The 23,606-nt window shown below is 36.4% G+C and overlaps 1 pseudogene; it reads left to right on the top strand.

Annotated features, from left to right (window-relative positions):
• Positions 1-1,464: 1,464 nt before the first annotated feature.
• On the top strand, positions 1,465-13,414 carry LOC143657516 (disks large-associated protein 4 pseudogene; annotated as a pseudogene).
• Positions 13,415-23,606: the final 10,192 nt, after the last annotated feature.

The following is a 23,606-nucleotide window of genomic DNA, read 5'->3' as shown; positions in this document are numbered from 1 at the left end:
TATTCTCTATGGCAGCATCTTGATGATAAATTTGCTTTTCTGTTTCTTTATTTTCATCAGAGACAGATGCTATTTGTTTTTCAAGCTCTTGAAGTTCATTCCGGCGTCCCTTCGGCTGACCCGCCTGGCCCCGGCAAGAGGGGCCCTCCGCGCTCCGGTCGCCGCTCCTCTAGCTCTCCGCCTCGGGGCCGCGGGCTCGGCGGGCCGCTCTGACCCGGAACTGCTGGGCCCGTGGCGGGCGGGCCGCGCTTGGCTCATCCCGCGTCGGCGGCCACGGCTGGAGAACTCCGAAGCTAGATTTCTTTACCTCCAAAATCTGTTCTCCTTCCACCATGCTGTTGTGCTTCCTTTCTTCTCTATACCAAGCTTACCTCAGCAACATGTTGCAGAAACCACAGAAATCTAGGGCTTGGTCTCTTCTGGTGATCAGAGGTAGAAAGAGGGGACAGGAGAGACATGGAAACATTCTACTTCTAACACAGGCTGTTAAGATGTGTACCAGGACATATGGTGGCCATCTGGAAATGAAACCACTTATGTCATTGCTGAAATCCAGTTTACCGGATCATCATCATCCATTGGTGAAGTGCATTCTAGTATCCCAAACAACAATACACTTTGCCATTTTCCACTCACTGGTTGGTCTTGGTTTGTTCTAGCTTTATAGGGAAATATCTTGCAAACAGTAGTCACATTTTTGAGTGAGATTTGATATTTTAAATCATAATTTAGAAGGAGAAAAAGTGCATTACACTAATTAGGATGGGAAGAATAATGGAATTTCAGTGGTAGGTGTTCAGTTGGAGGAAATAGTTCCAAAGATGCAACTGTTCCATTACTTTTCCTCCAGGAGACCAGATGGCCAAGACTGGAAAGTGTTACCTAAGGGTTTTCACTGTGAAATTGAATAACACGCACTTTCTACTGAAACTTAATTTCTTTCTGGTTAGTGGATAGCCTGCATGTAGCAGCAATTAGGTACAAAATTCCATCAAGTTAAGCAGGTGAATATTGCTTATACTTTTTAACCATACTTTAAAAATTCTCACAAATAATCTAGCATTTTATCCCAAGCGCTGTTTTATAGATATATTATAAAGCATAGCACAGGCTCATGAAGGCCTATAAAATAGAGATGGATATTTTAAGGATAATAAAAGGGACATCATGTTCCTAACATTCAGGTTAAGAAAAATGACATTACTCTATTCTATGAACTGCCCTGTGCCTCTTCTGCTTTGTATTTTTCATCCCTTTCCCACAGAGCTAATCATATTCCTGAAACAATTTTGCTAACAGATCTCATTTTTATTCTATCCCTCTCTATATATGTGATTTATTTTTGTGTATTTACTTATGTGTGTGTAATTTTGCCAGTTTTGCTCTTTTTTAAATGGAAATATACTGGAAGCATTTTGTGACCAGTTTTTCTTCCCCAGTACTTACACTTAAGACTCATCCATGATGATTAAGGTAATCCATTTATTCATTTCCATTGCCTTTAATATTCCATTGAATCACAATATCTCCATGTAGTTATCTGTTCTTCCGTTGCAATGTTTGGTATATATGTGCACATTTCTCTAGGTTATAAATATAGTAGTGGACTCTCATTGTCATAGGATATGTATGTTTCCAAATAGAGTAAGTGATGCTAAACTCTGCCCTGACTGACTCATATGTGATCATAGCTTGCTTCCAATCCCCTGGTGCCAAAAAAGAAAAAAGAAAAAAGAAAAGTGCAATGAACAACTTCATATATGATCTTTTAAGGACTCATAGGTAAGTTGACCATATATTTTATATTCAGGAAGCTTCAAAGAGTAAAAGTATGCTAAAATGATTACAACTGCAATAGTTTGGACTATATTTACATTGAATGGGTTTATTTCACTGGTGGACTGAGAAAATTTTTTCTTTTCCAAACATGTTTGTTTCCAAAACTGAAATCTTTCATGGAATTAATTAAAAAAAAACATTCAAAATGTACATTAAACCAAATTTACCAAATTTCCTAGAAGCAGAGTGAGTCATAGCTGCACCACATGTTATCATCACATGATGATGTCAGCTCTGTGTGGAATGTGTTACCTCTAGAACCAAAATGGCCAACTTACCAAACACTGCACTCCCTGTATTGTGGTAGGGGACTTATGATTTAGCAATTTGTCTTTTATTTTGGAGGAGATATTCTGAACACCCTCAACCACTAGACTTCTGCAAACTTTACTGAAGGGCAGGTCCCTAAAACTACATAAGATAGTGTGCCAAGCCCTGGAGTAAATGTATATTACCAAGCCTCCAGTATCCTAGCCACCTTTTGCTCATCTTGTCTCATCAGCCCCCGTCATAGATATAGAGCAGGTGTTGGAAAATTTTTCTCTAAATGGTCATATATATTTTAGTATTTGTGTACAGTGTGTGTCATGGCTTCTCAATTCTGCTTTTGTAATGTAAAAATAGCTATAGACAATATGTAAATGAATGCATGGGGATGTGTTCCAATAAAACACAGGTGGTTGGACCATATTTGTCCCAGAGGCTGCAGTTTACCAGACCCTGATGTAGCGGATCAATATGATGCTCTGTGGGATATACAGATCCAATAGACATCTTACAACTTTATTAGGGCAGGCAATGAGTTAATAGTTAACACAGTCCTGTGCATCCTATATAAATGGATACTATTTAGGGTTAATTAATTCCTTAAACTTTATTCCTTCTTTGTTTTCTGGTGCAGTTAATAAGCAAAACTGTTTTTACCCATACTTATATCCTTCTATTTATTGGATGTAATATCCTCTAAACTCTGTAAAACTCCATGCAGATCAAGCACCCTAAGCTGCCCTTGCAAACAAGCAAATGATGGGAGCAGACCCTGAAGAGGCCACAATGGCTTTGAGGAGCAGCCACTTCCAGCCCGAGGGAAATCCTGGCTCTCACTAGAGAAGTGCTGTCTGCCTCTGTACACTCGGAGGGTGGGTAGAGGAGGTCAGTGTCCTTAGGGGCATTGATCTAGGTATCCTTATCCCACATTTCAGGGTTACAGGTTTTCTTAGGGTCCTGAGCTACCTCCTTGCCTTTAGCTGAGCGTTTACATATCTTAGAAGCTCTGTGACTCCATCAAATCCTCAGTTTGCTCCTCAGCTGTGCCTGAACCAGATATAAGGGCTTCTTTGTAAACAACTACAGAGGTCACTGGCTCTTGCACTAAGCTTTTATTCGTTTTTTTTTCCTTTGTAATGATTGTCAGTTTCTCTTTATCTCTCTTTGCATTTTATCATGAAACATGAGTCTAACAGACAATTCCAATATAAGCATTTCTGCTCCATATGCCTGACTCATCACACTTGCAAGTGCATTCTCCTTTACCAGAATGTTTCCCTAAGTCACCACTGGTGACATCTTATCAGTTTTCCTATTACCTAGTGTCAGTGAATATCCATACCTCACTTATAAGACAGGGTGGCATCTTTTTTGTCCATTGGGGAGTGAGAAGCCAGTCCCAAAGCAGTATCTTACCAGCTGTTTTCTTAGACAATCCTAGCACCACTTGTGCATGTGTTAGTTTGAGCTTTCTGCAAAGCAGTAGAGGATACAGAATTAGATGTACAAGAGATTCATTGAAGAACACGTCTATAAAGAATAAAGAGGAGGGAGTCAGAGGAATGAGAGCCCTCAGACACTTTTTGCAGGGTCTGACATTTGTGAAGGAGCAATTTGTGACATCTCAATTGTGCAAATAAAAAAAGTCATGGTCCACAGAATAGAAGGGATTTGCACAAAGGCACCCATCCCAGAAGAGACCAAGCCAGGTTTCAGAGCTGTCTCTCACCAGCTCCAAATATGACTTTTCTGTAGAGTTCTACTCTGTTTTCTAAATTTCAGTTCTTCTGCTTGAATCTAACTCAAATGGCTAAAATAGGACTCACTGACTTTTTCTCTTCCCTTGTAAGACCTCTCTTAGTGGCTAATTGATCTTTCTGGCCTTCATGCATCCAAACCTTCAAAATCTTCTTAACAAACTTCTCCTCAGTTTTTTGTCCAAAAAGTCACAAAGTCCTGTGGATTGTTTGTTTTTTAAATACAATTCGAATTTCTCCTTTTCTTTTTCACCTCATTACCACAGCCTTGGTCTTCATGGATTTATGATTATATCTTCAAACAACTCAACACTTCCCAACTGTTTCTAAAAATGCTAGATTTATTTTGATGATTAACATTCTTCCCTGTTTGTTTATCTCCTTCAGGATAACAACACAATCTCTAAAACAGCAAAATAGAGTAGAAAAGAATCAAAGACAACAGTTCAATTGTAGAGTATGAACTGGATGCTGCCCCACCAACACAATGGGGACTGATGAAAGAGGACATAAGCAAACACGACAAACATACGCTTTTGCAATACTAATTCTCTTAAGAAAGTGGCAGCCTCATTTTGGCAAAACACTTGGTTGGACCATTTCTTTAAAGAGAGTATATCTCATAATCTAATAAAAAGGCTAATAAAGAGACTATTTCCTAGACATTCAATTTCTAATTGCCTTGACCCTTAATACTGAGTGTAAGGAGACTCCTCCTCATGAGAAAGTAGGAGTGGTTGAGATGAGGGTAAATGATGCACCTAGTGTCAGATAAATTCTGCTTGAAGCACCTGCCTTGTGGAATTGCCCTTTAGGGACTCAAGAATATAGGATTATGCAAAAATATATTTGAGCAGCTGTACCTGGGAATTTTTTCTCCTGCACATGTTGGCTTCAGTCATAAGAAATCTGTGGTATCCCACTCCAGCAATTGTTTGGAACAGTTTATTTATCCATCTGAATTCTTGGGCAGCCAGAATATGTACAGATTTGTACTAGAAGTTTTAAAGGAATCCCAAAACAATATGTTCATTGAATTGATAGGTTTGCTGACCAGCAACTCTTTATACTTTTTGTCAACATCAGTACTTTATAGTTCTGTGTGTTCTTCAACCATTGCCATAATCTGATTGGCAATAGCTATTATTCCCAGACAGTCATGGATTAGTTCCCCACAAAGAAAATGGGCTTGGTCATTAGAATTTTATTGCATTAATAGATGATATATAAAATTGACAGATACAATTTTTAATTTTTCTACTTTTATTGTTTCTATATAGCAGTGAAATAAATGGACTATTATTTTTCAGGATATTGTTTGAAATATACTTCTTTTACAATTATATTGTTATCTCTCTAGCTTAATTTGACAAGCATTGAAATGTTAAAGAACAGATCATTTTGTTGAAAACAGCTTTAGAAATACATTAAAAAAAAAAGAACAACATGATGTCTTTACCTGGTGTGCCAGATTTTCCCAGTATTAAAATGTAAAAGGTTCTTAAAATTGTTACATGAAGTTTTCTCACACTCACTAAAAATGGGTTAACTTCATTGTCTCCTCAATGCATTATTTTCCCCAAGAACTGAGAGGACAATTAAATTCAAATAAAAATCTAAGCACAATAAAAATCATCTTGATCATTGATTCTCTTTGCTCCGAATAAAAGACACTCTTTTTATTATTTGGGGAGGATTTCTGTATAGACTGTGAAATACATTTCTTCAGAGAGGGGAAAAATATAACACCTAATCTTTTCCTTGACTCTCTTTTCTTTTGCCTACACAGAGGACTTGCTACTTCCTTTATTTCATGAATTCTAAGTTCTTTATTAGTTTTTACATTTGAAAATCTCTGAAATAAAATATAAAATCAAAGAGATCTTTTAGTTATATGTGGCAGAAACACACATTCCAAGTACTCTTATACTCTCTGAGACCCATGACTCTGGCGGTCTGCTTTCTCTTCCCTCTATACTTAGGAGTTGAGAAAACTGCTTGCAGAGAAAATGGTGCCTGTACAGAGGCAGCAGGCCTTACTGTCTAAAGGGCCCATGCTCGGCTGGGGCCCCACCACACTCTGCAGCTCAGCCATGGAGGAGCCAAATATACCCCACTGACCTGAGCAACTCACTTCTGCCTCCATCATAAAGCATGGATAGAGTCAGGGTTATTATGCATGTTGAACAAGCACTAATGGATATCCCCTATTTTGTTTCCTACACTGGTATCTGTCTACTCTCTCTGTTTTCTCTGTCAGTCTGGCTAGAAGTTTAGCAAAGTTATTAACTTTCTGAAAAGACTAGCTTTTAGTTTTATTCATTTACACTATTGCTTTCTGTCTTCTTTGGTCCTTGTTTTGCTTAAATGTATCTTCTCTTTTTAAAAATTATATTCTATATTCTGCTTACTTTGTTCATCATTTGCTTTGTTTATTTTTCTCGTTTCTTAAGGTGAAGAAGCTAAGGTCATTGATGAGAAGTCTTTCTATTTTTCTGATACATTGCATTGTTTAGTGCTTTTAAAAATTCCACAAGAGACTCTTTGCGCTGCAAACCACTAATTTTGATGTGTTGTGTTTTCATTTTTGTTTACTTCAAAATACATTGTGCTTCTCACATCTTCTGTATTGTCAGTGATTTTCTGTTTATTGACAGTTCTTGAGAGAATGTATTTGAAATATCTGACCGTAATTTTGAATTGGTTCCTTTCTCCTTGTAGTACTATCAGTTTTGCCTCTGTATTTTGAAGCTCTTTTATATCCACAAATATTTAGATTTTTAGTCAAATACATTAAATGATTTAATATTATAGAATTTCTTTTTTATTTCTGGTAAAATTAGTTGCTCTGAAATCACTTTGATATTAATATCACTCCAGCTTTCTTTGAGTAGGACTAGCATGGTATATTTTCCCCACCCACTTCCCTTCAGTTTACATGCATTTTTAATTTTAAGGTACATTTTTATTAAAGAGCATATATGTGAGTATTGATTTTTATCTAGTCTGACCACCTCTGCCTTTTGATTGGGATGTTTAGATAATTTATCTTTAATATGGTTATTGAAATTGTTAGGCTTGAATCTATCATATTGCTATTGGTCGCACCGGCCTTGTTCTCCTTGTCTTTTATTTTCAATAGTTTCTACTGTTATGTAGCTACTGTTATCTTTTGAAATGTCTAATCAAGTGTTTGTATCATTCACTATACTTTTCATTTTCACAATTTTCATATCTAGGAGTCTTATATGAGTCTTTTAATATCTTTCATCTTTCCATTTAACATGTACAATAATTGCAAAACAGATACTAACTTTATTCATATCCTTTTCAGCTAATCTAAAATCTATGCCCATTTTAGGACATTTAATCGATTATCATCCCTCATCTTTATGGGTTGTAATTTCTGCTTTTGTGTATGCCTGTTAACTTAGGATCAGCTGTCAGACATTGTGAATGTTACCTGGTTTGGATGATGGCTATTTTTGTGTTCATATCCATCTTTTTGAGCTTCCTGCTAGGATACAATTCATTTACTTGGAAATGATTTGATCCTTTCAAGTTTTAATTTTTATGGATTGCTTGACACTCCAGGGCTAATGATTTCTCACTACTCAGGTAAGGCCTTCCTTCTACTGTACTGTCTGCCTCATGAATGGTAAATGTCTTCCATCTGGCTTATGGGAACAGGTGCGATTTCTGGCTTGTGTGAGGACATGCACTGTTATTGCTAATGTTTTGGATTAGTTCTTTCCCCTGGCTCAGAAATCTTCTTCAAATGAATGTGCAGATCAGCTCTTTGTTGACTATTTGAGGATGATTCTCTGTGGCTCTTTGGTGTACTCTCCCTGTGCAGCTCTCTCTCCTCTGAAACCCTGCCCATCTGTTGTGGTATATCTGAGTATTCAGGTCTATCTCCTCAACTCAACATAGCTTGATTCTCCATCCCTGGACATCAGATAGGAAACTCTTTAAGGCATTAAACTGGGGCAGTGTTAGGACTCACCCCATTTGTTTCTCTCCTGTCAGGAATTACTGTACTTGCTGCCTTATTGCCAATGTCTTGAAATCTGTTGTTCTACAAATATTGTCCAAGTTTGTTTGACAAGCTACAGGTGAGAGGGTAGATCTGGTTCCTATGACTTCTTCTTCTCTGAAAGCAGAAGACTTTCATGAAATTCTTGATTATCGTTTTTCTAAGAGTTTAGCCTCTTTGGAACAAGCAAATGTTTAAATCTGTCTGACTTTCCCTCACATGTTGTTTTGTAGGTCCTCTCATTCATCTCTGATGAGCACCACTGGATTGAATTTCAAAGATGGTGACAGTGCCCTGTAGCTTCTGTGTGTTCCTTAGTACCTGCTGTTCTGAATTTCTCTTTAACTTCCGCACCCACTAGCTGTCCCCATAATCTCATAATTCTTGTATCCCTCGTTCCCACAATGTGATAGGCTTCTCTCTCAGTAATGAACCTATATCCAAAAATAGATTTTCTATTTGATTACTAGGTTGTACACTCTTGAATTGCCAAATATAGCCTTCTCCCTTGGCACACAGGCCATTCCAGCTTTGGCTTTGCATATTTCAGTAGGAAGTGGCATTTGGTTATCGTGGAGCACGTATTAGAGTAGTTACAGAGAAACTAAGGAAAATGAACAGGGCATCAGAGAAATGAGGAAACCATGAAGGCCACCAACATATTGTAATGGAATACCAAATACTGTTTCCATTAGTAACTCATAATGTAACTGGGTAATCAGTCAACATTCTGTGCCTTGATGTACTAATTTATTTGTTACCTTTATAGACTCATAAAGGTATTATATTTATTCATATTTTTATAAATCTAAAGGAAAAATATAGTTTCTATTTGACAAAGTAATCTTTCATTTCAATGGAGAGTTTTAGAGATGATCCATAAATATTTGAACAAAATAAAGTGAAAGAGAGAGATCCTTCTAACCAGTAGACCAGAGTATCATGTTCCAATCAAATTCTGCTTGCAATTTGTTATTTGAAGTTCTACATTTTCTTTTGATTTCTAAAGCAAAAATGCTTTGCTGGATTTCAGTTGTCCTCCTGGATTGTATTGCCTCATTTTTCTAACTAAAGTGCATTAAGCCCTAATTCATCTCTGCACTTTAAGAGTTAATTGCACAGCAACTTTTGTCCTGCCTGCCAAAGCTGAGTCATTTATCAACTCAGTTGTAGGTACCAGTTTCCTAGTGACTTTTCAGGGGTCAGATATTGAAGTCAGCTCTTACTAAATGGAGAAAATGAGAGGAAGTGAAGAGTGAAATGTTAGATCAGGTCTTACATTTAAAAACATCTTTCACCAGGAAAAGTATCACCATCATGAAGATGATAGCAACCACAGGCATTTATGAAATGTCTAGAAAATTACTATGAAGCAACCCTAAGGTCAACAGAGAGCATTATAATGTGTCTGCTTGCCAGAGAAAGAAATGGTTAGCTGGAAATGGGAGACATCAGTATGTATGTATTATATGTATTGATCATATATTCTGCATGCAGTATTTTTAAAGAATATGATTTAATTAAACCATTATTCAATTCCCTGCTATTTCCAAAGCAAACAAAATATTTTGATTAGATTATAAATGGAAGTTTATTATATCTCCAAGACTAGTTTCAAATAGATCAAATTTAGGAGAGTTTTTACATGTATTTTCCTGTGTACAATACATGGGTTCCTTGGTATAATGAATTGTTTTTGTGTATTGGTGTCCTCTGTTGGTAGTGAAAGCACAATTTCTGCATTTGTTTTTATCTTTTTCATTTTTGTATTTGCTGTTATGATATGTATGTTATATACATGATATACTGATGATGAGCATGTGGTCGAAGACAAACCTCAAAAAAACCTTTGTATTTATGGAAACATTTGATGATTTTTGATTTTTTTCATTAATTGCAATGACAAGTATGAGTAGGAGAATGAATTCATATAATAGCTATATTTAACAATTAATTACCTAATTATTTCTACCTCTGCTTTTCCGGAAATATTGAGTAGTCTAATTTTTAGACCAAGATAAATAAAATATATTTAAAAAGTAATTTCCACAAGTTGTCTGATAGTTTTCAAAAACATTATTCTAAATACCCCTACTTGTCCTACTTTTGTTCTAATGGGAGAAAATATAGTAGAGGACCATATTTTTAACAGCATCATTGAGATATAGTTCACATATGTAAAATTCACTCAAAGCTTCAAAATCAGTGCCTTTTAGTACATTTGTAGATGTGCCCAGCCATTGCTACAGTCAATTTTAGAATATTTTCATCTCCCCCCAAATAAACCCTATATAGGCTCCCCAGGCAACCATTAATCTATTCTCTGTCTTTATATCCCCATTTTGGACATTTCATGGGAATGGAATTATATAATATGTGATCTTTTATGCCTATTTTCTTTCACTTAATATAATGTGTCAGTACATTATTCCTTTTCATGGATGAATAATATTTCATTGTATGGCTATATCCCATTTTGTTTATTTATTGATCAGTTGATTGGACATCTGGACTGTTCACAACTTTTGTACTGTTAAGAATAATGTTTCTCTAAACATTTGTGTACATGTGTCTGTGTGGACATAAGTTTTCATTTCCCTTGGGTCTATCCCTAAGAACGGAATTGCTGGGTCATACTAACTCTATGTTTAATCGTTTGAGGATCTGTGGATTGTTTTCAAAGGGTCTGTGCCATTTTACTTTAATGCCAACATGATAAGTATTCTAATTTTTCCATCTCTTTTCCAATGCTTATAGTTATCTGACTTTTTAAAATTCTAGCCATACCATTGAGTGTGAAGTGACATCATCTTTTGGATTTAATCTGCTCTCTTCTGATGACTAATGATATCAAACATCCTTAGATGTGCTTATTTGGGCATATATACGCCTTTTTTTGGAAAAAGTCTAGTACCTTTGCCAAATTTTAATTGGATTGTTTGTGTTTTTAATTATTGAGATGTAAAAGTTGTTTATGTATTTTGAATACAAATTCCTCACCATATATATATATATATATATGAACTTGCAAACATTTCCTTCCTATTCTGCATGTTGTCTTTTCACTTTCCTGAGGGCGAAGCACAAACATTTTTAACTTGGATGAAAGCCGATTTACCTATTTTCCCTTCTGTTTGTTCTTTTTGGTGTCATATCTAAAAGTCATCTGCCAAATTCATGGTTATGAAAGTTTATGTCTATGTTTTACTCTAATAGTTTTATGGTTTGTTCTTATATTTAGTCTTTGATCCATTTACTTAATTTGTACATATAGTGTGATATAGGGGCCCAATTTCAGTCTTTCCCATGTGCATACCCAGTTGCCTTAATGCCATTTCTTGAAGAAACTGTATGATCTTGGCACCTTTGTGCATAATCAGTTAATCGTGGATATAAGGATTTATTTCTGGACTCTCATTTTCATTCCACTGATTCATATGCTTATCATGTGCCAGTTTCACAGTGTTTTGGTTACCATTGCTTTGCAGACTGTTTTAAAATCGGGAAGTGTGAGTTCTCCCACTTTGTTCTTTTTTTCAAGATTGTTTTAGCTATTCTGGGTCCATTACAATTCCATGTGAATTTGATAATTAGTTAGTCTATTACTACAAAGGATCAGCTGGATTCTGATATTTAATGGCATTTCATTTGTAGATCAATTTGAGGGAGTATTGTCATTTTAATGATGTTAAGGTTTCTGTCCATGAAATGGGGAGTTTTTTACAATCATCTGGAACTTTTAAAATTTATTTCAGCAACATTTTCTAGTTTTAAGAGCAAAATTTTGTTCCTTTACTCCTACTTTGTTAAATTTATTCCTAAACATTTTATTCTTTTTGATGCTAATATAAAAGGAATTGCTTTCTTCATTTCATTTTTGGATTGTTCATTGCAAATGTATAAAAATACAATTGATCTTGTATACAGATCTTGCATCCTGCAACCTTGTTAATCTTGTTTATTATTTTGAATAGTTTTTTGGTGGATTTCTTAGGATTTTCTATATACATTGTGTCAGTTTCATACAGAATAGAAATAAAGTCTTCATTTCCAGTCAGTTTCTCTTGCTTAAGTAATTGCACTAGCTAGAAACTCCAATGGTGAATATAAATAGTGAAACAAATATCCCTGTCTTGTTCCTGATCAGAGGGGGAAATTATTCAATCTTTCAATATTAAGTATAATTTCAATTATGGATTTAGATAGAGGTCATTTATCATGTCAAAGGAGTTCTTCTCTATACCTCATATTTTTAGTGTCTTTATCATGAAAGTGTGTTGGATTTTGTCAAACGTTTTTTCTGGATCCATTGAGATGACCGTGTGATTTTTGTCTTTTATCCTATTGACATAATGTATTATATTAACTTTTTCAGATGTTAAAGACTAAACTTGTATTTCAGGTTAAATTCCACTTGTTTCTGGTGTGTAATTCATTGTAAGTATTTCTTGATTTGGTATGCTAGTATTTAGTTGAGGATTTTGTGTCCAAATTCATGAGACTTTTTTCCTTCATTCTTTAGATTATCTTTTATTATATAAGCACTGCTCCACAGCTTGTCTCCTGTGTCCTTGCCAATGAAACAATGGTAAATTTAATCATTAGTTTAATCTTGCACTTTGACACCAGAGTCAACATTTTTCTATGATTCAAGGCTTTATATTTTGTCATAATCACATCTCTGCTGTCTTGGAATTGTTTATTTTTTCTATCCAAGTGACTGGCATTGTCCTCTTCCCACATACCCAAGTCAAAGACTTGTGGTCATCTCTCTAGCCTCTCACTCCCTCACTCCCCACAGCCTATCAGGGACCATTTTCCTACTTACTCTAGTTCAAACATTTGGAACCTGTTTCCTCTTTCTCACTGCCCCCACCTGACTCCTGGCTGGTGACCTCTTTCTGCGTCCTGCAGAACCAGCACAGCCAGGAGCCTGCTGCCAAGATGGCTACTGGCTCTCGAAGCTACTGCAGGCTCTAGAAGCTACTGCAGGCTGAAAGACTGGTGCTGCCAGATGGACAAGAAAACAAGAGAACCACCTTTCTGAAGAAGTCTTAAGAAAAGCCCTCAGTGCTGTGGGCCGTGCCCAGCTACTGATGTTCCAGAATTCCACAGTTCTGGAGCCTCTGTGAGCGAAACATGAACCCCAATGCCCACCCCAATGCCAACCCAGGACCTGGCAGATTTCTGGGACCTGCTACACCTGTCCATAGAGGACATCAGCATGAAGTTTGATGAACTCTACTTCCTCAAGGCCAACACCTGGCAGCTGATGGAAACCCTGAGAAGAAAAAGGAAAAGAAGAATCCAACCCTCTCCAGTCCCAGACAAGCCAGCCAAATTTAAGCCGGCAGTGAGCTGAGACAAGGCTTCAGATGTCTGGGACAAGCAGCACCAGAATGTGCACTAGAGACTCCAAGCAACCAAGCAGGCAGCTTCTGTGTGGCAGAACTCAGCCACACAAAGCACAGACAGCATTGAGATTAATGTCCCTGAGGTCCAGACTTGGCTTTGAGAACATAAAGAAAGAAGGAAATAATCTCTAAATCATTAAAAGAACACATAAAAAATTTTAACAAAACAGTTTTGTTTTCTTGTGATGGCTTGATCTGATTTTGATGCAGGGTAATACAGATCTTGTAAAATGAGATGGGGAGTGGTCCCTCTTCTTATATTTTTTGGAAGACTTGGTGAAAATTTTATATTATTTTTTATTTATATGTTTGTTTGGTAGAATTTAGAGGTAAAACCTTCTGAGCCTGCATTTTCCTTCTGGATAGTTTTATCATTATTGTAATCACCAATTCAATTTCTTCACTTGTTAAGGGTCTGATCAGGTTTTTATTTCTTCTTCAGTTAGTTTTCATAGTTTGTGTCTTTCTAGAAATTTGTCAATTCCATGTAAGTTATTGAATTTGCTGGTGTACAATTGTTCACAGTATTCATTTAATCCCTTGTATTTCTCTAAGGTAAAATGTAATAACCCCACTTTAAAATCTGATTTTAGTATTTTGAGTCCTCTCCCTTTTTATCTTGCTTAATCTAACCAAAAACAGATCAATTTTGTTGATCTTTTCAAAGAACCAGCATTTGGTTTCATTAGGCTTCATTTTTCTATATTCTCATTAATTTCTGCTCTAATATTACTATCCCTTCATTTTGTTTACTTTGTTTGGTTTTCCTTCTTTTTCCACTATCTTAAGGGAAAAAATTAGATTTTTTTTGAGGTTTTTTCCTTCTTAATTTAGACATTTACAGCTTTAAATTTCCTCCTATGCACCAATTTTGCTGTACCTCACTATTTTGATATGCTGTTTTCATTTTTGTTCATCTCAAAGTATTTTCCAATTTCATGTCTGATTTATTGCTTGTCCCCTGGTTTGTTAGGAGTGTTTTATATAATTTCCACGTTTGTGAAATTTAATGAATATTACCTGCTACTGATTTTTACTTTCATTCCATTATGATCCGAGGAACTTACTTTGCATTGTTCCTATCATTTTAAATTTATTGAAATTTGTTGTATGGACTGCTGTATGATTGATTCTGGAGACTATTCCAGAGGCACTTGTAAAGAATATATATTCTGTTGTTCTTAGATGGAGCATCCTATAAATGTCTGTTAGATCTAGCTGGTTTACAGTGTTGTTCAACAATACATTATATAAGTAAGTTTTATACTTGTTTTTTTTAATTATTTAAGAAAAGAAAGATTAATTCCACATTTAAACAGCCTTTTGAACTTACATAATTACCTTTACTGGCTTTGTTTTTGTTTTGTTTTGTTTTGCATAGATTCAAGTTATTACTTGCTTTCAGCCTAAAGAATTTGCTTTAGTATTTATTATAAGGTAAATCTTCCAGCAATAAATTCTCCCAGATTTTTATTCATTTAGAAAGTCACTGTTTCACTTTCATATTTGAAAGGTAGTTTTGCTGGATGTAAGATTCTTGGTTGAGAGTTCTTTTTGTATGAGGACTTTGAATATTTTATTCTGATACCTTCTGGCTTCCATTGTTTCTCCCGAGAAGGCAACTATCAATGTCATTGTGGTTCACTGGAAGCATCAAATCTTGGTGCTTAAAGGTTTTATTCTTATATTTGATTTCCAGCATTTTACTAAGTTGTGTCTGTTTGTGGACCTCTTTTTTTTAACCTACCTGGAGTTCACTGAGATTTCTGGATGGCAGCTTGTTGTTGTTGGGGAGGTTTCAGCCATTATAGCACCTAATAGTTTTCACCTTTTTCTGTTTCCTCTTCTTCTGGCACTCCCATTACATCGATTTTCGTGTATTTAGTAGTTTTCCATGTTTCTCTGAGGATGTCTTCATTTTTTTCTTTCTATTGTCTTTGTTTACATAATCTTTATCACTATATCTTTAAATTCACTTATTCTTTTTGCTACCAGTTAAATAAATTGAGCTCCTTTAGTGAATTTTTTGTTATTGTATTTTTTAACTCCAAAATTTCCATTTGATTTTTAAAAATAATTTCTATCTCTTTATAGACATCCTCTATTTGGTATGATGTTGACACCTTACCTTTCTTTACTCCTTTACTCATAGTTTCCTTTAGTTCTGTGAACATGTTTATAATGGTCATGTTGAAGCCCTTTTCCAATAAATCTGAAATCTGTCCACCTTACAGGAGTTTTCTTGTTTCCTGCTTTAATTTCTGGTGTGTGGATCATATTTTCTTGTTTCTTTGCATCTCACTTTTTTTTTTTTGCTGGAAACTGAACTTTTTGTACTTACATTGTAGCAACTCTGCATGCTGGTCTCATGATCTGGAGAAAAGATCATTAGCCTGTAGCATCCAATGTAAAGCCCATATTCCACAAGTGGGTTTTGGATGGCAGGAGAGAGTACCGCCTCTCAGACTCACTCATCCAGCACTCAGCCCTAGCGACAGACAGTTGAGCACTGGATGACAAATGCTCATGTCCTGTTACTCCAGGGAAAAAAGCCCTCCAGCTGGAAGCTGGTGGAAGGGGAGCCCTGTGTTCTTAGCTTTTGTATTCTGCATTGGAATCTCCACCTTGTTGAACCAGGAAGAAGAAAGGAGGGAGTAATCTTTTATCAAATACCACAGATACTTACTTTTCTTACTCAAGTTTCATACAAGTTCTTTAATATATGGTTCTTCACTTTGCTGTTTGCCTTTAGAACCATTCCCGGTGACTTTACATGTGTGTACGTGCATATGTTTAATAGTTTTCACCAGTTTCACTGTGGGTCAGGTTAGCAGACCTCCTCCGTTGTGACTGGGAAGTCAGTTTTTCCAGAGGAGAATTTTAAGGTGATTGTTAAGTCTGTTTCTTTCAATGTCTCACATTTAACAAGATTGGAGGTGATATTTCAGTTAACTATGCAACTCTGAAGTGAATATTCTGGTGTACCACCTGACCACCCCTCCAGTAAAAAGAACTCGTTCCTTGGCTGCTGGAAGTACTGCCAACAGGCAGCTCTCAGCTGGGTCCCTCTCTGAAAGCTGCCCTTGGCTGAAGGAAACCACTTTGCAGCAAGACTATAAATCCTTCATGGGGCAGCTGACATCAAATGATTGGTCAGTGTAAAGGAGAAAAGCCTAGCTCCCTTGCACCAATTGGGACAATGTTGGGGGTGAGGGGTGGGTGGGCATTTCAGTTTTACAGGTTGAGGTTTTTGTGGGAGTACTGCCCAGGTCAAATTCTTCCATTGTCCAAATCTATCTCCTTCACATCCCCCCCAAATTCTCCATTATATTCCCTGCTCACTATTTGCTTTTCAGGAAATCCAACTGCAATAACTGGGCATCAGTAGAAATGTTTTAAGTCCTTCTTAGGCCACTAATTCTATCACATTTATAGAAAAAATAGTCAGTATTTGCTACCATAGTTGCCTCTTGTGCTGGTTTGAAAGGATGCATGTCCCCTAGGAAAGCCATGTTTTAATCCTAGTCCCATTTTCTAAAGGTAGCCAATTCTTCTAATCCCTATTCAGTATTGTGTGTTTGAAACTGTAATTAGATCATCTCCCTGGAGATGCAATTTAATTAAGAGTGGTTGTTTAGCTGGATTAGGTGATGACATGTCTCCACCCATTTGGGTGGGTCTTGATTAGTTTCTGAAGTCCTATAAAAGAGGAAACATTTTTGAGAATGAATGATTCAGAGAGAGCAGAGCAGAATGACATAGCCATGAGAAGTGGAGAGTGCCAACCAGCGACCTTCAGAGATGAAGAAGGAAAATGCCTCCTGGGAGCTTCATGAAACAGGAAACCAGTAGAAGAAGCTGGCAGATGATGCTGTGTTCATCATGTATCCTTCCAGATGAGGGAGAAACTGTGATTGTGTTCACCATGTGCCCTTCCACTTGAGAGAGAAACCCTGAACTTCATTGGCCTTCTTGAACCAAGGTGTCTTTCCCTGGATGCCTTAGATTTCCACAGACTTGTTTTAATTGGGACATTTTCTTGGCCTTAGAACTGTAAACTAGCAACTCAGTAAATTTCCTTTTTCCCTTTTTAAAAGCCATTCTGTTTCTGGTACATTGCATTCCATCAACTAGCAAACTAGAGCACCTCCCTTACAAAATGAGGCATTAAATTAAAAGTTTAATGAAAAGTTTAATTAAATTTAATTAAAGCACAATAATAAATATTTTCTGATCCACAGTCTATGTGATAATTCATCTCTTTTTGTCAAATAAATAGAAATATGGTGAGAAGTCCTTGAATAGAAGAGTAGGAGCAATGTAGTGTGAGAGAGAAAGAGAAACTATATTTTGAGAAAAAACAAACAATATTTTAAACCAGGAATTTCAATACCTTGGTCAAATATTTGCACCTTGACTCAATAGCAGAGAGTGTTTTCACATCACTGATAAGTAACTGGTCTAAAACAAAGATTACCCTTTGATAAAACAGAAGAAGAGAGGAATATAAAGGAATTTATTCTTGCTTACACTCTCACTTTTATGCTGTAAATTAGAAACATCCAATCAAATGTTGAATACAATACATACAAGGGGTGCTGCAATTCAAAACAGGTTAGAAAGGTGACCTTGACTTTTCTTCCAATTTAATACAAGTCTTCGTGAGTAAACTTGCCCAGAGAATAGATTGCTGAATAGACAAGATAATTAATTTTGACTGGTCCAATCCTGTTGTTTAACGAAAATAACTAACCTTGTATAAGAGTTGCAAAACAAGGCTTGTACATACAATTAGCTTTAGGATGGCATCACAAAGGTCACCTTGATTCAGTTAGCTGGGTAGCAGTAGATACTTTACTGAGTTCAATATTCCACAGATTGATCAGAAAAGAAACTTTTAGTGTCTTTAATGGGGTTGTTAGGGATATTACTGAATGAAATTAAACCGAAGGACAATCTCAACAAACCTTTTTTAGTTCTAATAGCATACCCCTGGAAAAGTTAATAACTAGTGCAAATTGATGCTTATTTCCTGAATCTCATTTTCTTTATCTGGCTTAAATAGATAATAGGTGATTACATTGACTATAAATTAGAAGCGTCCCCTGTTTCCTAAACTTGACCCTTATAAAAATAATGCATAAACAACTATAAATTCAAGGAGAACTTTTACGGTCAATCAATACTTAGAAAAAGCTGGTGCATGTTTTCTATAGGCAATAACAGAACTGTAACATTTTCCAAGTTGGAATGACATTAGTGAATTTGTGATTCAGCCATAGATCCAAATTTCAATTTTTGAGAAAAATCTGCAGATGATTAAGTGTAACTTGAGATTCCCAAGTCAAGGAAAGTGTTAACTAAAAAGACAGCCCCTCCATATAGTATGACAGTATACACTTTTATGTACTGCCTTCAAAATGAAGGGACTCTATGGTGGTGCCATGGAATGAGCTCTAAAGACAGGTCAGGGATTGCTGATTCTCTCAGAGAGTTTGCTAAGTCCTAAAACCCTCTCATCTTTACTTTGATCTTCTTTTGAATACAGAATACTTATACTGGTATTATCTCCTTATCAGAACCAATTAAGATAAAATGTGTAAAAGCAATAAAAAACTATAAAACAATACATAGACTAAAGCTATTTAGGAGGTATTACTATTCCTTATTCAAACTTGACTTTATTTTACCCTTTAAGTAGAAAAAACAACCCTTTGGTTATAATAATCTCTTGGTTGTTGCTAAAGTAAGTGAAACAAACCTAAGATATGCAAGGTTCCTTTAAGTAATTAAGAACAAACATGTAGAGCAAATGGGAGTTTAGGATGTCCTATGATATATTTAATATAAACTTCTCATGACATGTATTAAAAGCCAAAAATTGAAACACACATGTAAAACCAATAAACCAATGTATAAGTTTTGCAAGGTTGCAGGATACTAGATCAGCATACAAAAATCAATCTATTCACAACAGCATCAAAGATATTAAAATACTTAGAAACAGATTTAGTACATTGAAAACTACAAAATATTCCTGAAAGTAATTAAAAATCTAAATAACTGTAAAGAAATTCTATGCTCATGGTTGGAAGAGTTGAAGTTAAGACATTATTTTCTCCCAATATTGATCTATAGATTTTAACAGAATCCTATCAAAACTCTTTTGTAGGTGTTTAAAATTGATAAAAATGCAAATATCCTAGAAGCCAAAACATTTTCAGTAAAGTTGAAGAAAGTTGGACAACTTACATGCACAATTTCCAGCATACTATAAAGTTAGAACAATGAAGACTGTACTGTTGGCAACAGGATTGGCTTAAAGGTCAATAGAAAAGAATTGAGAGTCCAGAAATTAACCTTTACATCAATGGTTAATTGCTTTTTGACAAAAGTGCCCATACAATTCAATGAGAAAATGATCATCTTTTCATGAAAGGTGTCAAGACAATTGGATGTCTATATGCAAAAGACAAACAAACAAACAAAAACAACCCACAAATAAAAATTAAAAACCATTACCTTACATTATACATTAAAAAAGCTCAAAATAGATTATAGATCTATACATAAGATCCAGTAGAAGAGCTCTTCTTAAAAGAAACCATAGAAGAAAATCTGTATGACCTTGGATTAGAAAAGAGTTCTTAGATGTGACACCAAATGAACAGACAATAAAAGTATTTTTAAAAAAGCAAATCAGCCTTTGTTGCAATTTAAAAACTTTCAGCACTTCAAAAGAAAACATTAAAATAGAACATCAAACCACATTGGAGAAAAAATATTTCCAAATCATTCATCTATTAAAGGACTTGTAGTCAGAATATATTAAGAAGTCTTACATAAGAAGACAAACAACCCTACTTAAAAATGTACAAAATACTTGAATAGGCCTTCAACAATGAAGACATTTATGTAGCTAAAAAGCATATGCAAAGCTGTCTGATACCAGTAATCAAATTATACAATTCAAACTATGAGCACAGGTTTAGAGTACCATTCACCTACTACAATGCTGATGATGTGAAAGATAATACCAAGTTGGCAAAGATGTGAAGAAACTAAGGCTCATATGTTGCTGGAATGGATAGAAAATGGTAAAGAAACGCTGGAAAATAATTTGGCAGTTTCTTGAAAAGTAACATATATAGTTATCACACAACTCAATAATTCCTTTCCTAGGAATCTACAGTGGGTGGGGATGAACGTCAGCACAAAAAACTTGTATGTGAACATATATTACAGAATTATTTATTATAGTCAAAACATGAAGACATTCCAAATATCCATCAATTGGTGAATGGATAAACAAAATGAGATATATTCATATATCAGAATAGTATTCAACAATAAAATGAATGAACTATCAATACACATTATCAGATGGATGAAGCTCAAAACATTATGCTCAGTCCTTTCTTAAACTGCCTGGTAGCAAATAGTTTAGGCCTTGCAGACCTCGCAGGTCTCTGTTACAGTCACTCCCTGTTGTAGCAAAGAAGCAGCCATAGACAATGCACAAGGGAATGGGAACGACACTGTATTAGTGTCCCGGCTGCTATGGCAAATATGACCCAATATGTTGCCTTAACAACAGGAAATTATTGGCATATGATTTCAGAGGCTGGAAGGCTTGATTTCTCCAGGGTTGATAGCAATCTGGCTGGCCAACAGTTTCGGGTTTCCTTGGCTTTGTGGTCACATGGTGATGTCTTCCCCTTTCTTTTCTGGGTTCAGTGAACTTCCTGCTTCTGGCTCCTCCACATGGGTTTCTGGCACTGTCTGAATTTCTTCTGCATATGAAAGACTCCAGAATATAGATTAAAGCCCAACCTCATTCAGTAGGGCCACACCTTAACCAACAGCACAATCTTCAAAAGATCCTACTTACAATGGCTTCAACCCCACAGGAGAACAGATTGAGACTCTCCACCCAGCCCCAAATGCATAATTCAATCTCCCAAAGCAGTGTTCAAGAAAATCATTAAAAAAAAAATTATTTGTATTGCTGCAGTTTTCCAGCATCTGTAATAAGTAAAAGAGTTCAGATACAAAAATGTGTAAGCTATATAATTCCATTTACATAAAATATACAGAAAAGGCAGGTTTATAAAGATAATCCACAGCTGTTTTCAGGAGCTAGGGTGTTAGAGATAGGATTGCCTGTTAAAGGGCTTGCAAAAAAATCATGGGGTGGGGAAGTGTTCAGGGTTAGTGAAAATTATGTGCTACTCCAGAATTGTGGTGATTCTAGCACAATTACATAAATTTATTAGGTATCATTTTTTTTGGTTTGCTATAGCTGCCAGAATGCAATATACCAGAAATGGATTCACTTTTATAAAGGGAATTTATTAAGTTACAAGTTAGAGTTCTAAGGCCATGACAGTGTCCAAATTAAGGTACCAACAAGAGGATACCTTCTTGGAGGAAAGACAGCCAGCATCCAGGATGCCTCTGTCAGCTGGGAAAGCATGTGATTGGCACCAGAAGTCCTCGCTACTGGTTCATTGTTTCCAGCTTCTGATTTCAGTGGCTTTATCTCCAAGCATCTCCAGAACCTGGAGAGAGCCAAAGGAAGCTAAGAGGTGAAATCCAGAGTTTGCCCCATGGCTCTCTCCAGGTTCTGGCTATTTCTGTGAGCTCTTGCTTAGCAGCCATTGTATTTGTGTCTGACCCCTCTTGGCCATGAGTGAGCTCTTTTAAAGGACTCCAGTAAATGTATTAAGACCCACTTGGATGGTGGGGTCATATCTCCATGGAAACTACCTAATCAAAGGGTCCAACCCTAAACAATAAGTCTGCCTCCCACAAAACTGGGTTAAAAGAACATGGCTTTTCTGGGATACATAACAGTTTTTAAACCAGCACATCATTGAATCATCCACTTACATTGAGTAATTTTGTGGTATATAAAATATATCTGTAAAAAAAAAGCTGCAAAGAATGGACAAACACAAAAATAAAGCCCAAATAGAATAAGTGACTTGACACTCAAGTTATAAAATTGGAAAGTAACCAAACAAATAGCATCTACAGAAAATGGCCCTGTTCTTTTTATTTTTGCAAAAGTACAAGTATTTGAAATTAATTCTGAAAATGTTCTCCATGGACACATGACCAAAGATGAAGAGAAAATTCAAAAAACTTTCCTGTTCCTCTTCTGTTTGATTTTACCATCTCTATTTGATCCCCTTGGTGACCAAATTTTGACCAAGTTCAGCTGATGTCTCTTGTCACCTCGGTTGCAGAAGACTTGGTACAGTCAAAAGACCCTGACTTTCCCACAGGGGAAAATAATCTCGGGCTCTGGAATAAGTAGGTATATTGAAAATTAGTGGGGTGAAACCTATTTTAAAAATGGATTAATAACATGAAATGAGAGGCTGAATTCTCATACTCTGCTTTGAAAGAATATATAGGGTTAATATTTGTATAATGTTTATGATATAAATTTAGAGGACAAATAAGATTGAGGTAAGTTGGTTGGTAGTACATATAATATATTTCAGATCAGAATGTGAACGCTAGAAAATCTGTTACATTTTTAGGGCATATTAGTTGACTTCTGGACAACAGAAAGAATGAAGGATCTATCTCCCACTTCTATGAAGTGGTGAAAATATACCCTGGTTCAAGGCATTTTGTTCTGGGTATCACATCGTATTAAGGTTCTCTAAAGCAATCAACAGGGAACACTCGCAAATATAAAATTTATAAAAGTGTCTCACATGACTGTGGGGATGCAGAGTCCAAAATCCGCAGGGCAGGCTGTGAAGCCAATGATTCTGATGGAGGGTCTGGACGAACTCCACAGAAGAGGCTTGCAGCCGAAGCAGGAAGACCAACTGTCTTCTCTGAATCCTCCTTAAAAGCTTCCAGTGGTTAGATTAAGCATCACTCATTGCAGAAGACACTCTCCTCTGGCTGATTACAAATGTAATCAGCTGTGGATGCAGCTGGCATGATCATGATTTAATTCTATGAAATGCCCTCATCCCATCAGACGGGCCAGCACTTGTCCAACCAGACAAACGGGTACCACCACCTGGCCAAGTTGACACATGAGTTGAGCCCCTGTGGGGCTCCCACCCTGAGGGAGACACCAGGGAAACGACAGATGCGATCCTTGCTGGCAAGGGCAGGCGCTGGCTTTCAATAGGGTGAGGAGGTGCATTTCTCCCGAAACCCGAACCCAGGGGCCCAGGGAACCAGCCCCCAGCAGAGCGAGGGGCGCGCATTCCAGGCGGAGAGCCCTGCCAAGCCCCCAGCGGCCAAGTGCTCACAACCCAA

The sequence above is a fragment of the Tamandua tetradactyla genome, chromosome 2 (assembly GCF_023851605.1).
Source record: "Tamandua tetradactyla isolate mTamTet1 chromosome 2, mTamTet1.pri, whole genome shotgun sequence".
In the NCBI taxonomy this organism is placed as follows: domain Eukaryota; kingdom Metazoa; phylum Chordata; class Mammalia; order Pilosa; family Myrmecophagidae; genus Tamandua; species Tamandua tetradactyla.
Note: the sequence above shows the minus strand (reverse complement) of the source record. Positions and strands in the feature narration are given on the sequence as shown.